Here is a 17,653-nt window from a genome sequence, read left to right on the forward strand (position 1 = left end):
TTCATTAACCATTTGCAATGAAACTTTCAATAAAGCTATTTTGGAATTTTGAAGCCTTTGGAGGCTTCTGCATGCCAATTAAAATAGGTGTCCCGTTCTATTTGTTGATTTGGGAGCCCTTGCTTTGAAGTTCACTTCTTAAATGAATGATCTTGTCTAATTGAATCATTTCTCATACTGGCCATTATAATTTTAGATTGAGGGCTGGCAGGACCCTAGCTACAAATGGAGTTTAACCCATATTTCTGTCCAGCCATATATTGGGGCCCCCAACCTGACAGTTACCAAGCTAAGTTCTCAGGACACAAATTTTAGTAAGATTTTGCCATTTTTGTAGATATCTACAGCTTCCGGGACCACAATTCTTAGATATAAAATAAACAGTTGTGCTGGAAGGTGGCATGCTCAACTCTTTGGAACTAAGGGTCCCATTTCTTTAGCTAAGCCTTGAGTCTCTCAGAGCCAAATTAATGCCTAAGAGGAGCATGCCACTGAGTTGGGGATTGTGTGGTGTTTTACAGTGTGCCTCACTGCATGGAAATTTTCTTGAGGTTGGCAGGTGACCTAGTGTCAATCTAACCCAATCCATGACCAAGTTATGTTAACAGAGAAGTCTTTGAGTTAAGTGGTTAGCATTTTAATAGCTTTTAAGTCGACCCATGCCCACTAATTTTATTTACACAAAACAAGATAAACATGTGCACATCAACACATCAGCAGTAACCAAAGAGATGTTACTGTGGACTGGCCAGTAGAGTTCATGGGTGTATCACCAGCAATTGTCAACGTGGAACTAGGGACTGGAGAAAGTACTGAACCAGCAAATCCAAACAAATGAGGACTGCAGATTGAACAACCAATACTTCCTAATGTGGAATCTTGGAACTGAACCAAGAGCTGAAGGTTCCAATCAAATGCAGAACTACAGACTTAACCAAGGGCTAGAGACTCGGGTTCCAGGTGGAACCATCTGCCAGCTCAAGCTGACATGCTAAGCCCTGGACTGGAAAGCCAATTAGATTGTGAGCTTGACAGAAAGAAAGTGAAGTTCAGAATGGAGAGGAACTTACTTATGACCCTCAGAAATGGCAAGAAAGACAGAGAATTCAGGGGTGTCTGGGTAGCACAGTCAGTTAAGCATCCTACTCTTGGTTTCAGCTCAGGTCATGATCTCATGGGTCGTGAGATGAGCCCAGAGGCAGGCTCCATGCTCAGCGGGGAGTCTGCTTGGGATTCTCTCTCTTCCTTTCCTTCTGTCCCTCCCCCAGCTCATGCTCTCACATGCAGGCTCTCTTTCTCTCTCTCTCTGTCTCTCTCTCTAAAATAAATAAATAAAATCTTTAAAAAAAAGAAAGAGAATGCAAAGGGTTCCTGGGTACCAGTGCCTGTGTTTCTCATTGTCCCTAAAGCCAACAGAAGTTTCCCTCAGATCCCACCACTGCCACCAATATTGTTAAACAAACAAAATTCATCTGAGTAAATTTTAAAGATCTTATTGGCTTTATTCAGTGATTCATGAATCAGGCAGCATTCCATCTAGCAGATAGAAGGGAGCTCCAAGGAGTTGTACAAAATGACTTCTAAGCAGAAGGGGGGAAGGACAAGAAAGTTAGTAGCCAAGAATGGATTTTTTGTGACAAGATCACCTTCCTTTAGAAGATAGCAAGGGCCTATCAGAAAGATTATCTCACTAGTGCTAACCAGATAATTCCAGATTGATTTAAAATTCCACTCCCGGGAGAGGTTGAAACTATAATTAAGTTGGGTATTAAGTCTCAGTTTGGTGATGTGGGACTTAGCACAAGTGACTCTATTTGAGGTATTTTGTCTCTTTTTTAACAATATATACTTCAAACCTGACTCTTTTTAAAATGTATTTTAAAGTTTCAAGATAAATTAAAACCTGAGTAAAACAAAGCAAGATTTTTTTCACTTTGAAAACATATCAATAAGAGCATTTCAAGCTGCTTGATTGCTACAACATCTTCTATTCTAGTTATTGTAGGAGACCGAGCATAACGTAAGTCCTTTTAAATGATGTCTTCACAGATAAAAGTGCAAATAAAATAGCTTTGCAAATAGATGTAGATGAAATAGGATAAAAATGTCTGATCACTTGTTTTGAGGGTAACAGGAAGATATTTTACCATAAAAATTCTCCAAAATAATTTCCTCAATGTTCTGTTTGGCAACAGACTCAAACTTGAGTTCCAAAAAGTCCTCTTACAAAGACAAATCTAGGGAGGAAATGGTTTCCCACAATATTTCAAAGGGATTTTTAAGCTCTAACAAGAGGAAAGTATCTGCACAAACCAGGTACATTTTTCATCCAAAAGAGCATTCATTCCCCAAGATGTTTTTAAGAACCTTGCCCATGAGAGTTTCATCAAGTCACGAGTATAAGGAAACAATTTTTAGCATCAATTTGCCCTATATACTGTCACAAATGCCCAGATACCTCCTAATAAGCAATGATGGTATTCCTTTATTCTTAGAAATTACTCTTGGTTTTGAATAGGAGATCTGACATGGGTTGCAAATAACAGTAAGCCTGTCAGACCAGCTTAGAGAACAAAGAGAATTATTAAAAGGAAACAGGGTGTCTAATGGACTCCAAAGCCAGGGTTAGAACCTAGAATTGGTCATCAGAACCTTCTGAAAACACATGGTTTCTGGCCTCAGTTCCCCTCGTTATAGATATGCTTCATTTTTTTCTCTCTATAGATACACTTCTTTGCTTCCCCATATATATGGTTAAATGTACATCACTGTAAACCAGCACCTGAGTTATTCATGCTGTATTCAAGTCACCAACAGAAACAGACTGGCATTTGCAAATCTCAATTTCAAATTACTAAAAGGCAGAATTTGGTTGCCCAGGTTGGGTCAGGAGATCCAATCAGCAGACACAAGTCACTGGTAAAAAGGTGGACTGGGGTCTCTGTGATCTGAGGGACAGTTCTCAGAGAAGAGGGAGATAGCTTATAGACAATGCTGACAATGCAAAAAGTACATCTTTTTCAGTAAGATGTATGTTTTCCACCTAACAATAAATCATGAATGTGCATTATATGTTGAAGTATTCTTTCACAGTCATCTAGATAACATTGTATTCAGTTGCATGGGAGCACCATAATTTCTGGAGCAATCCCTGTTATTGAAATTGCAGTTTTTTAGTTTGCTGTTTTTATAATCAATACTTTAATGACCATGCTTATAGTTAATTCTTTCCATATGCCCATGATAATTTCCTCAGTTTGTATTTTTCTGAGTAGATTTGATAGATCTGAAAGTTTGCAAAACTTGTAAGTCTTTTGATATGTATTAGAATATTATTTGATCTTATATATTCAACTTAATAGTCCCTGAATTCAAGGTCCTTGTGTCCTATGTCTTTTTTTCATTTTCTCCAGCAACTTTCAAGTTGTAGAGTACATTGTAGAGATTAAATTAACATGTGTTAATTAACTGACACACTTCATAAGTGAATATGTGTGGTGTGGTTGGGGAAACACCAGATTGAAGTATAGGAAATTTGTTCAACACACAAATAGGGATGTTAATTGCTAATAATTTAGACATTATAAATTGGAATTTGACTCTTGGAAAAGGACACACACTAAAAATATTTGTAGTTTTTACACTTACCCTATTCATTTGATTAACCAGAGGGAATAAAGTACCCAATGTGCCATCTTGAACCATTATTACCCTGATATGTAGCAAGAAGCTACATGTTCCTCCTTTCTATATTTAGAATGACACTATGGCAGTATCCGACTACCCAAATATCTATTCTCCCCTTCTTTCTTTTTTTTTTTTCCAGGAGTTTTTTATTGTTTGACTTACAGAATACACAAACCCAAGCAGAGAAGTCCCCAAGGAAATGAGGGTCACGTTTCATTGTTGTTTGCCCTTTGGTCCTTCATCTTCTAAGCATTTATTAGATTTTCTTTTAAAGATATTAGACATTTATTTTTATCACAAATATAATCCAGATGTGAATAAGTAAATTTATTATCCTCTAACATCTGCTTCTCCTCTCCTCCATGTTCCTTTATTTTTTTTATAAACTTTTTAAAAGATTTTTATTTATTTGACAGAGAGAGAGAGAGAGCACAAGCAGGGGAAGCGGCAGGCAGAGGGAGAGGGAGAAGCAGGCTCACCACAGAGCAGGGAACCTGGCATGGAGCTCGATCCCAGGACCTGGGATCACGACCTGAGCCGAAGGCAGAGGCTTAACCCACTGAGCCACCCAGGTGTCCCATCCCCCATGTTCCTTTAAATAGAAAAAAGAGCTAAGTGTCTCTTCAAAGCCTATTTGGCCATAGCTGTCCCACCTGTGGTTTTAAAAACAGACTCTAGCTTACCTTCTGAAATTCCTTCTTGAACTATAGCTCATTCGTCTAAAAAATCTTAGGAAAGAAGTCCTATTGATATTGTCAATAGTCTCCAGAAAGTGAGAATGGTAACTGTGCTGAAGGCAACAGAAAGGGGTCTTTGGCAAACTGAGGACCACTGGGAAATTGTGCAGAGGCAAATCTTGTCAATAAGATACCAGGACCTTCAATTAAAGCTAGGCGAATGCCACCCATTGCAGCTGACCCAACCATGACCACTGGTCCATTTCTTGCTGCCAGTATGGCTCCTGTTAAGGCACCACTTGTGATGGAGTTCCAGGGATCTTCTTTCCCTCTAACTTGAACCATACTGCAGTCAATCATGGAAAATAAACCTCCCCAAACTGCAAAGCTACCTCCCAACTGCAGAGCCCTGGTTTTAATACCTGTCAAACTCCCTCACAGTCTGTGGTTTACTCCCACTGGAGAATTGCAAAAACCTTTGATTGCTTGAAAGATACCAGCCCCTATGGTACCATCATAAAGACCCCACCACAATCATCCACAATTCGCCAAGGGCAAGGCTCTCACGTGTACTACTCCATCTTGACCTCCCCTTCTTTCTTCATGATAAAATGCCTATATTGTTGGTGTATCATTGTGTCTAGCTAAATTCTATATCTACCATCCTTCCTTGAAATTAGATATGGTCATTGTCAATGAGATATCAACCAATGTTGTTAAGTGGAATCTCAGGAAACTTCTTTAAAAAATAGACTCTTCTGTATTTTCACCCTTCTTCCCTCTTCAAGCCTGAAATGTGAATGTGATGTCTAGAGACCTAGCAGCCATTTTGAAAAACAGAAGCTAAGAGCTAAGGATGGTAAAGCAGAAAGGTAGAAGGAATCTGAGTTTTGGATGACTTGATGAAACAGCCACATCTAGGAAGACTGCCCAGTTCTGCATGTCTTATGTGAGAGAGAAATAAACTCTGATCTTGTTTAAGTCACTCTTATTTCTAACAGTCCAAAGCCATTTTAACTGGTAGAATATCCAAGTTAGATTTTGACTGGATGGTTCTAATGATAGGGCTGCTAGTGTGACACACAACTAGATGGCCACCACAGATTTGTGCTTCCCTTCCACAGTGTAGAGTTTTGCCACAAAGGGATTACTCAGGTAGTGACTAATGTTTTGTCATTCCTAACACCTAGGTATGGCCATGTGACTTATTCTCAATAACAAAATGTGAGCAGAAGTGACGTGTGTTTCCAGACCAGCGATGTTAAGAAGAGGATATGCCTAACCCACAATCTCTTCTGACTGTAAGCGAGATGCAGAGAATCAAACCGAGGATGCTGAAGCCCTAGGAGATAGCAGAGCTCCAGTCAGGCCTATCACTACAATGATGGAAGCTGCCAGCAATTAAGAATCTCGTGGAACTGTACATGAATGAGAAATAAGCATCTATCATGACTGAGCTATTAAATTTTTTGGTTCATTTGTTATAGCAGCCAGATTTACCTTAACTAATACAGAAATTAGTATTAGAAATATGATATTGATAGGACAAAAATCTAAAATATGTGAAGCTCAGTTAGTGATGAGGGGAAGCAGTTAAAGAAGCTAATATCAAAAGCCAAATAAACACAGATTCAGTTCATGCAGCCATAACATATTTGGCAAAACTGTCTTAACTGATGAGTTGGAAAGACCAGAGTCTACGAGTCAGTAGCTTTAGTGGAAATGGTTGGTAAGATTTGGCATGATAATGTATGCTGACATTTACTTTCTGCTTTTAGCAAGTTATTATTAAAAAAAAAAAAAGATGGACATCTGGGAAGAACTGGACAGCTTGTAAGCAGAAATGGAAGGTAATAGAGAAAATCCAAACATTTGGGACTTCTAAGGGTTGCAGAAACTGACTGCAAGACCCCAACAGTAAGAGACAAGACTGGAAGACATCTTTGGTACCAAAACTTATACCTAAAGCAACAATCCTTCACGAATGCAGCATTATGGGGCACCTGGGTGGCTCATTTGGTTAAGTGTCTGCCTTCACTCAGGTCATGATCCCAGGCTCAGCAGGGAGTCTGCTTATTCATCCACCTACCCACCCCCACTTGTGCTCTCTCTCTCTCTCTTTCCCAAATAGGTAAATAAATAAAATCTTAAAAAAAAAAAAAAAAGAATGCAGCATTCTCATCTACTGTTTCAAAAGGCCTCAATGTAGTACCCACTAAGAGAGCAATAGGGGGCAAAGAAATGGAGAAATAGATTTAGGCTTCAGAATTCTGCCCTGGGTGCGGTTATAAGCACATTGAACTGCCTGGATGCAAATAGATCAGAAGCCTATTAAGTGTCACAATGAATTCATGACCACAAGGGGTCACAGAGATTATGGCCAAAGGGAATTCTTTCTAGACAACATGCTTGGAATCCACTAAATGAACTGCTCTCCCACCACTATCAATGCCTGCCCTGCAGGATTTTATCATTGCTATGGACAAATTGCTATGACTGCTGTGTTTCTTTATTTTTCTTGTCTGAATGGGCATTTTATCCTGTCCCTGGTCCACCATTATGTATTGTAGAGCAGACAACTTTTTGCTTTATAGTCTATAAACCATGAGGAGTCACTTTTGGGTTTCATCAAGAGGACTGTGTACCACCTGGATGTAGTAAATTGGATGGGTCTTGGGAGGAATTGAGAATGCTCTATGTGTGGGAAGATGGGTGTTCTTGGAGTTTTGGTAGTTACATGATAGGCTAGAGAGAATTGGATAGTTGTACACTAAGGTTCATTTTCTACAAAAATTCTTTTTCAGTCAAAGGGATAAGATTTTCTAGCTCTCTGTGTATCTAGGTGGGGTCATGTGACAAGAAACTTTAGGGATAAGACCCAGCAACCTATGGTTTAGCAAAACCTCCAGGTGATTCTGGTGACTGCTCAAACGTGGGGGTCATTGCCTTAAGAGATAATGCAGCTCAGTTTCTAAAAAGCTGGAGTCCTTCTTTCCCCAAGGAGGAAAACCATATATTAATCAGGAACACCTATTTTGGACTTAACCTGAGTGAAAAGTAAAGTTCTTTCACAGTTGAGCCATCATACATTTGGGAGTTTATCTGTTTCAACGGTTTAACTCACTTGGAGAGATTGGAAAGGGACTAAGAACCAAACCCATCTACATCCAACCCACCCTGGACACTGAGAACTGAAACTACTTCACTTACCTTATTCTCTACATTACATAATTTTCTTTTTTATTCCTCTGTCTTCATACTTTTCTGGGAGTTCCTTTCCCCAGCAAGCTTTGAGAGTTCATCACAGAACTTCCCAAAAGAAAGTCTCCAATGGAAGACATCAACAGGCAGTTTGTGCCCTACAATTCTTTGAAGCCCTAGCCTCAGCCCAGTCCTTATTGTTTCCACCAATCCTGACTGTTTTATTTGATCTTTACCTGATTCTAATCAAATCCCTGTATTGAAAGACCTATCTTAAGACAAACTTCAAATTCTCAATAAATTCTGGCCTGACCTTCCCCTCTTTGAGACCCTGCCAAAGCTCTGAGGAGGTGTGGTTCTTACCAAGCCAAGCAATAAACTCAGCTTTATCTTATCAACAGATTGTGTTGGTGATAGTTGGAAACCATCCCTGGACAGGACTAACAAAATACCACTATATCTATGAGTTGTTTAGTAAATAAAGTAAGTAAAATTCATGTAGATTAAGAGCATATAATAATGTTTGTGCTTACAACTAGAAGAATGAAATCATAACCTCTCATCCTCCCTAGACAGAGTATGACCTTGGCCAAGAATTTAGTCAAGAACTTACGAGTACTGATTTTACAGCCTCAGCTAGGTCTAATCCAGCTAAGGGAGCAGGCATAAAAGGTACAGTTATGAGCTAACAATAGGTTTTCTTTGTCTTCCTAGAAGACCTGAGAGGTCATAATTTGAAAGCAGAGAGTGGAGGGGGGGGATGAGGGAAAAGAACCAATACTGTTTATATTATATCTGTGCAGTAAATAATACACAGGACAGATTTTATTGATTGAGAAGTGGCTTATAAATTATGAGTCAGCAGGAAAATAGTTCTCTTCCTCCTCAAGGGTTTACTGCACTACTTCTGAGAATTAAAATTTGTCCTTGGGAGATGGTATGATGAACATGATAATGTATTTGTGTATTTTATTCATTAGTTAGCCTGGACAGTCCAGAGAATAAAAGATATGTTCAACTTCCACTGGAGGAGAGATATCAAGAGAACTCAATTTTAAGTGACCCACAGATACTGACACTCTTCCTGAGATTGGAGCACCAGTCTTCCCTCACACCTATGCCCACCTGTTCTGACACTTGGAGAGCCACCACCAACTTTGGTTTTCAGGCCCTCTTCTCTGGAGTATAATTCCAATAACTCATACTTGAGCACTTAGACTGCTGAGAGAGAGGTGTGGATCTCCAGTAAGACCAATCCTTATGTGCTGGGACTAGAGTTTCTTGGAAAGTGGCAGGGGTGGGGGACATCTATGTATGACAGGGTTTAGAAGGAGATACTTTAACAGAGAAGAAAGAGATTCAAACAGGAAAGAGGAGGAGTCCCTGTGGAAGGTTTAGCTCCTTCAGCACTTAGACCTAGGACTTCAGGAAGACTTTTCAGTGTATACTTCTGAATTTTTCCTCTCCTATGTGATAATTCCAATTCCAATTCTGGTGAGCATGGTGTATCCTCAGAAGCATGGGTAGTAGTCATATGAACAATATGGAACAAGGCAGAAAGGAAAGTCTGGCTGGCTCCTCATTCATGCTCCCTGGGCCTGTGTGGACAAAACAGCATCCTATTCTAGAGCCCATGAGTTCCAGATGGTGACTGGCAGAAAAAAGGACAGAGCTGATAGGGGCAGGGAGCAGCAGCTGATGGGGGATAATTCAGGAGGACTTAAAAATGAGATCACTCCCTATAAATACATACTTACATACTTTAACTATTTGTATGTATAATTTTGAATGTATGGTAGAAAAAACGGGCTAGTGAATGAAGTACATATTCTAATGAAGATCAAATAAGAAATTATTATTTCTCACTCATTAAATTGGACATTATTTGTATATGATGATATGAGGGCTCCACAAAGTCTATAAAAATTTTTATAAAATTGTCCTTTTTACAAATTCATGGAAACTGAAAATAAATTAGTGGTTGCCTTGGGCTAAAGGTGGAAATGGGATTGACTCCAATTAGGCAGAGGGGTCTGCTGTGGGTGAAGAGAAAGCTCTAAAATGAGATTGTAGTGATGGATGCACAACTTCATAAACTTATTAAACTGAATTGTACACTTACAATAGGAGGATTTTGTAGAATGTAAATTATCCTTCAATGAAACTGTTTTTAACAAAACCCCAAATTGCCCTTTTCAGTTAAAAAGAATACTTACTTAGGGCACCTGGGTGGCTCAGTTGGTCAAGCATCTGCCTACGGCTCAAGTCATGATCTTGGGGTCCTGGAATCAAGCCCTGCTCAGCAGGGAGTCTGCTTCTCCTTCTCCATCTGCCCCTCCTCCCTGCTTATGCTCTCTTTCTCCCCAATAAATAAATAAAATCTTAAAAAAAAAAAAAGGAATACTTACTTAAAATCCTCTCCTATGAACGTGCATCCTAAGTGCTGCCTGACCTTCAATCAGAGAATAAATTAAGAAAAAATAATTCCAGAGCATTCCATCTGAAGTGCCAAATTGATGACTTCACTGAAAATATAGTATACATCAACTTTTTAATTAATTAATAAAATCACACCTACTTTTGCCATTGGTTGTGACATATCTACTAATGTAGAAAATTGTTTTCAACTGTATATGTACAATATATTGTTAAAGTTCCTCTAGAATAAACTGTTATTATCATTATGATTTTTTCATGCCTTGGAAAATAGCTAAAGCAGATGATATCTTTCTGTCTCAAAATTTTTCAGAGCAAATGATCTGAATTAGTTCTTGTTCATATTGCCTGACCTGAATCCCCTGGCTAAAGGTGACCAAAAAAACATGAGCAGAATTTGGAATTGGGTCTGAGAGAACCAGCGCATTTGTGGATAGCTGACATGTCAGCAGCTACATTGAGTAGCTATGGGGCAGCAATCTGCCATGTGGATGGAGAAGTGAAGACAGACAACTAAGAAAAGACGAAATCTGACCCACAGAGCCCACAGAGAAGAGATCAGAACAGGGCATACTGCCCGACCTCTCAATGACCCTTCAGCTCCCAGAGGCCTTGTCCCTTTTCTGAGGCCCAGCTGCATTTCTGCCCATGGTCTCCAGAGAACTCCTGTCTTTCTGTTTTATGTTACTTAACTAAGACAGAAACATAATTACATGTATAGGAACACAACTGGGAGGATAGTCACCCAAGTGGCAACACTGGTTCCATCTGGGTAGTGGGATTGCTGGTGATGTTTATCTCCTTCTTGTGCTTGTATGTAATTTAAAATTATCATTTTGTAGTAAGGTTACTTTTGTATTGTAGTAAAATACATATAACATAAACTTTACTGTTTTAACCACATGACAGTGAAAATTCAGTGGCATTTAGTATGTTCAAGATGCCGTGCAACCATCACCCCTATCTAGCTCCAGAACGTTTTCATCACTCCAAAAGGAAACCCTGTATTCATGAAGCAGCTACTCCTCATTCCCCCTTTCTCCCTAGGCCTCGGCAACTGCTAATCTGCTTTCTGTCTCTATGGATTTGCCCATTCTTGAAGGTTACAATCATTTTTTTTTTTAAGTTTAACATGCATAAAACAATAGCAGACCCCCTGACGGTCGGCAGCTCCCTTGCTGACCTACACTGGAGTGCTTCTGACATCTGCAAGCACTGCTGTGGAAATATCTGATCTCTTACAACACTAAATCTGTATTAGGCAATACATTTCAAATTTCTCTTAATTAAAAGTCATAAAGTGAATGAATATTATAAATAACTTAGTTTAAGCACTTATATTTTCTTTCCTTTTTTTTAAGTAGGCTCCATGCCCAGCATAGAAACCAACACAGAGCTTGAACTCATGACCCTGAGATCAAGACCTGAGCTGCGATCAAGAGTCAGAGGCTTAACCGACAGAGCCACCCAGGTGCGCCTAAGCACTGATATTTTCAAATGTGCACATGCCAAAGTAAGAAAAATTATGTCCTAAATATAACCTCTCTGGCTCTTTTTGAATGATCCTTGTCCTTACTGCCAATATTTGTGTGGCTTTCATGGAGCGGAAATGTGATGATTAATAGGCTTAATGATATCGTCTTTTTTGTCTGTGTCTGGACTTAAAAACTATATGACAAACATTTTTACTATTATTTGGAGATTCTAGGAATTTTCTCCAGTTTAGTAGATTAAGTGAAAGGAATATGTAGGGCAATATATAAATTTCAAGGATAAGAAAATAAAACTATTTCACAAAATTTACAAGAGGCAAAACAAACCAAAACTTTTTTTTTTAAGATTTTATTTATTTATTTGACAGAGAGAGAGTGAGCACAAGCAGGGGGAGTGGCAGGCAGAGGGAGAGGGAGAAGCAGGTTCCCTGCTGAGCAGGGAGCCTGATGTGAGGCTTTATCCCAAGAACCTGGGATCGTGACCTGAGCCAAAGGCAGCCACTTAACAGACTGAGCCACCCAGGCGCCCCTAAACAAACCACAACTTTAAAATAAAAATTAAACCAAAGAACTTCATAAAGAGACATGTCAATGATCAAGACTTATTATATGACACTAATTCTTCTACTTGGAAAGAGAATTTATGGATGTAAGTAGACACTACCGCAGCTGTAAATTTTAAATATGGTATTCATGCTAGAAACTCTCAAAACTCTGTTTAGCTACATAAAGATGCGGTAGACAATTATTGGTTTTGAAAAAGATTCAGTAACTTTGCACATCAATTTATAATGATGAATCAGAAAAATGCTGATTTATTTAAAAACAATCCAGCTTTAAAAAACATTTATAAATGAAACTAGTACCTCCTTCATGATTGTATGAGGAGTAAATGAGATGGAGTGTGAAATTTGGCACTCAACGAATAGTTTTTAAAAGTGAAATTGACCCTCTTTGCAAGTCATTTCTTCACATTCTGTATAGCACTGAATACAGTTGACCCTTCAACAAGGTGGAAGTTCGAAAACCTGCATATAACATTTGGCTCCCTCAAAACCTTAACTGCTAATGTTGACCAGAAGCCTTATCAATAACATAGTCAATTAATACATATTTTGTATATTATATGTATTAATACTGCATTCTTATGCTAAAGTAAGCTAGAGAAAAAAGTTATTAAGAAAATGATAAGGAAGAAAAAATACAGTACTGTACTATATTTACTGAAAAAAATCTGCGCATAAGTGGACCCATGCCATTCAAACCCATGTTGTCCAAGGCTCAACTGTACAATACTCTTTAGTGAACACATGTGAGTTAATTACATAAAGTGTGCCAGAAAAGTATGTAGTAATATACAATGTGTCATATAATTGAAATTCTGTATGGTGATAATACATTCTGCAATTAGGAATGATTCTGATGTGTAAAATATTTTGCTGATTGTCTATCTAAAAATATATCCTTTCACTTGTTTTTTTTTCAAGTTTTTATGGCAGTAAAATATATATAACATAAAATTTGCTATTTTAATCATTTTTAAAATTTTGTCTTTTTTTAAAGATTTTATTTATTTTATAGAGAGCGAAAGAGAGAGAGAGAGAGAGAGCAAGCAGGGGAAGCAGCAGAGGGAGAGGGAGAAACAGACTCCCCGCTGAGCAGGGAGCCTGATGCGGGGCTCGATCCCAAGAACCTGGGATCATGACCTGAGCCAAAGGCAGATGTTTAACTGACTGAGCCACCCAGGTGCCCCTATTTTAATAATTTTTAAGTGTATAATTCAAGGGCATTAAGTACACTCACAATTTTGTGCAGTCTTCAATACTATCCATGTCCAGAACTTTCTCATCAACCCAGAAAGGAACTGTGAACTCCATTCCCTCCTCCCCCAGCCTCTGGTAACCTCTATTGTGCTTACTGTCTTTAAGAATTTGCCTATTCTAGGTATATTCTCATATAAGCAGAATCAACCTTTTATTTGCTTTTAACCAGAGGGGGGGAAAAATAACCACTGTCTTCAACTCTGCCTCCACTTTCCTCCATACTCAATGAATTGCCAAATCCTGTAGATCCTATCTCCAACATGTCTTCTGAATTTATTCCCTCCTTTCCATTCCTGCTTCCCTGGCCCTAGTTCAGACCTTGCTTGTTTCTTCTCACACCATTATAAAACCTTCCTCCCCAGGCCCCCTTCTTCAGTTTCCTCCCTCAGTCCTTTACAATTTCTGGAAGTGAGCTTCCTTAAGTATGAAACCGAGAGCTGAGGAGATATATATCTTTGGGTCCCTAGCATTTTGCAGTGTGCCCAGTACATGGCAAGTTCTCAGCCAATGTTTATTAAATCAAATGAAGCCAAGTTGAGTAAACTAATTGCCCTTGAGGAGATGACAGTGTAGTGGGGAAGACCAGAACATCAATAACTTAAATCCAATGTGATTATCCAAAATTAAAGTCTGGTGCAAATGGCACTAGAACAGATAAGGGATTGATTAAGTCCACTTATAAAGATGGACATCCAGAAAGCCTCAAAGAAGAAAGGATATATTAGCTGCTACTAGAAGAATATTATAGAACACACTTGTGTATTAAGGGTTATTCACACCCAACTGCATCCCCAGTAGATTGCAAACTCTTTGAGGATTTTATTCATCTTTGTGTTAATTACAAATGCAATTACTTATAACTTGAAAGCTTTGGGGATGGGCAACCCTGTTGGGACCCCTCTCACTCTTGAGAGCTTTTTCTGTATCTTCACTTAATAAACTTCTATTTACTCAAAAAAGAAAAAAAAAGAAAAAGAAAGCTTCGGGGATTTTTGTTTACTGTCTTCCTCCTAGATGGTAAACTCCTTAAGCGTGAGGAATGTGTCTTAGGCACTATTGTCGTCCCAGTACCTGGCACATAGTAAGTGCTTAGTCAATATTTATTGAATAAATAAATGAATTTTGCAAGCCTTGCAGAAACCAGCAAGTGCTTTTTGCAACCTCATCTTCAGTAGGAAACCTTTCTGATGCATAAGAGGATTAAATTGCTTTGATGCTCCGATTTCACACATTGTAAGAGTTTACAGTCTCCCCTGAGTCCTGAGATTGAGGCAGGACTGGGACTCCTCCTTCTCTTGGCTGTCTTTGTCTCCCATGTCCTGGCTTCCTCACATGCAACACCACATTGGCCTGTGCTAACTTACACCTCTACCCCTTTTTCAGTGTATCACAACTCAAAAATCACTCACATAGTAGTAATGGATTCTGGAGCTGGGGAAGAGAGAATGGGAAGTTATCATTGAATGGGTACAGAGTTATCCATTGGGATAATGGGATATCCAGTGAGATCAGCAGACAGATAGTGGTGAGGGCTGCACAATGTCCCAATATTAGCTGTCTCCCTAGAAGGGATTCTAGAGCCACATGATGAAGTAATAACATTTTCCTTCCTTAAAAAATTATTATTGAAGTATAGTTCACATACAATGTTATACTAGTTTCAGGGGTACAACATAATAATACACAATCCTATACATTACTCAATGCTCACCATCTGTTACCATATAAGTAATAACATTTTCTTCACTTGGTTACATCGTATATACTACGAATTTTTTTACATTTGTTTTTATTGATATTTTACTTGCTGTTTTGTTTCCTCTGTTGCTATTGTTTTATTATTACCAGCAATATTTTATTTTAAAATCAACTTTAATGAGATATAATTGCATCAATAAAATTCAGATTTGTGACTTTTGACAACAGTATACATCTACCTAACTACCATCCCAGTGACACAACACATTCCATCCTTCCAGAAAGTTCTCTTGTGCCCCGTAGCTAAAGAGTTTCTAAATTCAAAGTAGTACAACAGCAAAGGTGTAATGCTTTGAATTTAGAAACTCTCTAGCTAAAGAGAAAAGATCCCAAAGATTTCTTACCAACAGTTTTTGCCCTATCTTCAGCAATTCCCAAGCTTTCAATCTCCAGAGAACATCGTGCCTGGAAGATTTGGCAAGTGTTTGAGCAGCTATCTTTGTGCCACATGGCTGACTTGCAGCAACAGGTGGGAAAGTGATCTAATATAACCCAGTGGCAAAAACAAAGAACAACAAAACAAAACAAAACAAAACAAAACAAAACAAAAAACCAAAGCAAAAAAGAAGGAAGAAGGGAGGGAGAGAAGGAGAGAGTAGAAAAACAAACAATCATGGTTTAGAAAGGACAACGCAAATTGGTTATAAATAACACACCCAGATACTTTTTTCTAAAACCTAACTCCAATGAAGCATCATAAATTCTGCAGTTATCACCATTTTAACATTGAGCTTTTTGTTTCCCATAAGCAAGGATATATATGTCTGAGAATCAATATCATCAGGATAATGTAATATAAAATGTTGTCTGTAACATCATGTAATATTCATGGATTCATGAATGTAATATTCATATTCACTTCGTGTAGTGAAAATTTAAACTAAGCATTATCATGATAGCCTTAATGAAAATTACTTTGACAAAGAATTTCTCTATTAGAATCATAGAAAATTCAATGCCATTCTTGAAGTGTCCAATTGTGACCAACCTTTTTTTTTTTATTTTTTATTGTTATGTTAATCCCCATACATTACATCATTAGTTTTAGATGTAGTGTTCCATGATTCATTGTTTGTGCATAACACCCAGTGCTCCATGCAGAACGTGCCCTCTTTAATACCCATCACCAGGTTAACCCATCCTCCCACCCCCCTCCCCTCTAGAACCCTCAGTTTGTTTTTCAGAGTCCATCGTCTCTCATGGTTCATCTACCCCTCCGATTTCCCCCCCTTCATTCTCCCCCTCCTGCTATCTTCTTTTTTTTTTCTTAACATATATTGCATTATTTGTTTCATAGGTACAGATCTGAGATTCAACAGTCTTGCACAATTCACAGCGCTTACCAGAGCACATACCCTCCCCAGTGTCTATCACCCAGTCACCCCATCCCTCCCATCCCACCCCCCACTCCAGCAACCCTCAGTTTGTTTCCTGAGATTAAGAATTCCTCATATCAGTGAGGTCATATGATACATGTCTTTCTCTGTTTGACTTATTTCGCTCAGCATAATACCCTCCAGTTCCATCCACGTCGTTGCAAATGGCAAGATCTCATTCCTTTTGATGGCTGCATAATATTCCATTGTATATATATACCACCTCTTCTTTATCCATTCATCTGTCGATGGACATCTTGGCTCTTTCTACAGTTTGGCTATTGTGGACATTGCTGCTATAAACATCGGGGTGCACGTACCCTTTCTGATCCCTACATTTGTATCTTTGGGGTAAATACCCAGTAGTGCAATTGCTGGATCGTATGGTAGCTCTATTTTCAACTTTTTGAGGAACCTCCATACTGTTTTCCGGAGTGGCTGCACCAGCTTGCATTCCCACCAACAGTGTAGGAGGGTTCCCCTTTCTCTGCATCCCCGCCAACATCTGTGACCAACCTTTTAATAAAGTAAAAACGCTTTTAGCCATACATAAAGGATTAATCTGTATACCCAAATTAATGCTTTGAGTGGAAATATTTCTGATAAATATAGATTGAGGTCTAAATACAACTCTATCTATATTAATCTATCGATCTATATCTTATATATGCACAATATACGTAGTATATGTTATCAGTGCCCTGGCCATTTCCCCTCACAGTTATCACTTCAGCACATACTCATTGGACTTCCAGCCGCCAGAACCTGCAACTCTTTACCTGAGAATTTGCTCTCAACCCTAGAATCCCCTTTTTATGTCCGGGCAGTACATCCGAAGTGCTGGGGGACTAATACCACTGCCTCCTCCCAGCACCTCTCCAACAATGGAGACAGTTGGTGTTTACATATTCAGCTCCTCTCGGGTGTGATGTCTCAGGCGCATGATCTTCATGGGCTCCCAGCATTTCCCCAGTGAGATTCAGTTTCAGTTGCCCACAGTGGTCATTTGCTTGCTTGAAGAGGCAGACTTTACTGACTGCTTTCCCTTCCTTGTTTCACTTCCCTACCCTCCAGCCAGTAGTTTCCTCTCTTCCCAAATAAACTTGTTGTACTCAGATCCTTGTCTCCGGATCTGCTCTGACAAACCAGAGATGATAAGCTGTGATGTCATTTATTTAGATGTATATGTATGTATGCATAGA

At 38.8% G+C, this 17,653-nt stretch overlaps 1 pseudogene; it reads right to left on the reverse strand.

Moving 5' to 3' along the window:
• Positions 1-4,430: 4,430 nt before the first annotated feature.
• LOC116624724 lies at positions 4,431-4,945 on the reverse strand (annotated as a pseudogene).
• Positions 4,946-17,653: the final 12,708 nt, after the last annotated feature.

The sequence above is a fragment of the Phoca vitulina genome, unplaced genomic scaffold (genome assembly GCF_004348235.1).
Source record: "Phoca vitulina isolate PV1807 unplaced genomic scaffold, GSC_HSeal_1.0 scaffold70, whole genome shotgun sequence".
NCBI lineage: Eukaryota > Metazoa > Chordata > Mammalia > Carnivora > Phocidae > Phoca > Phoca vitulina.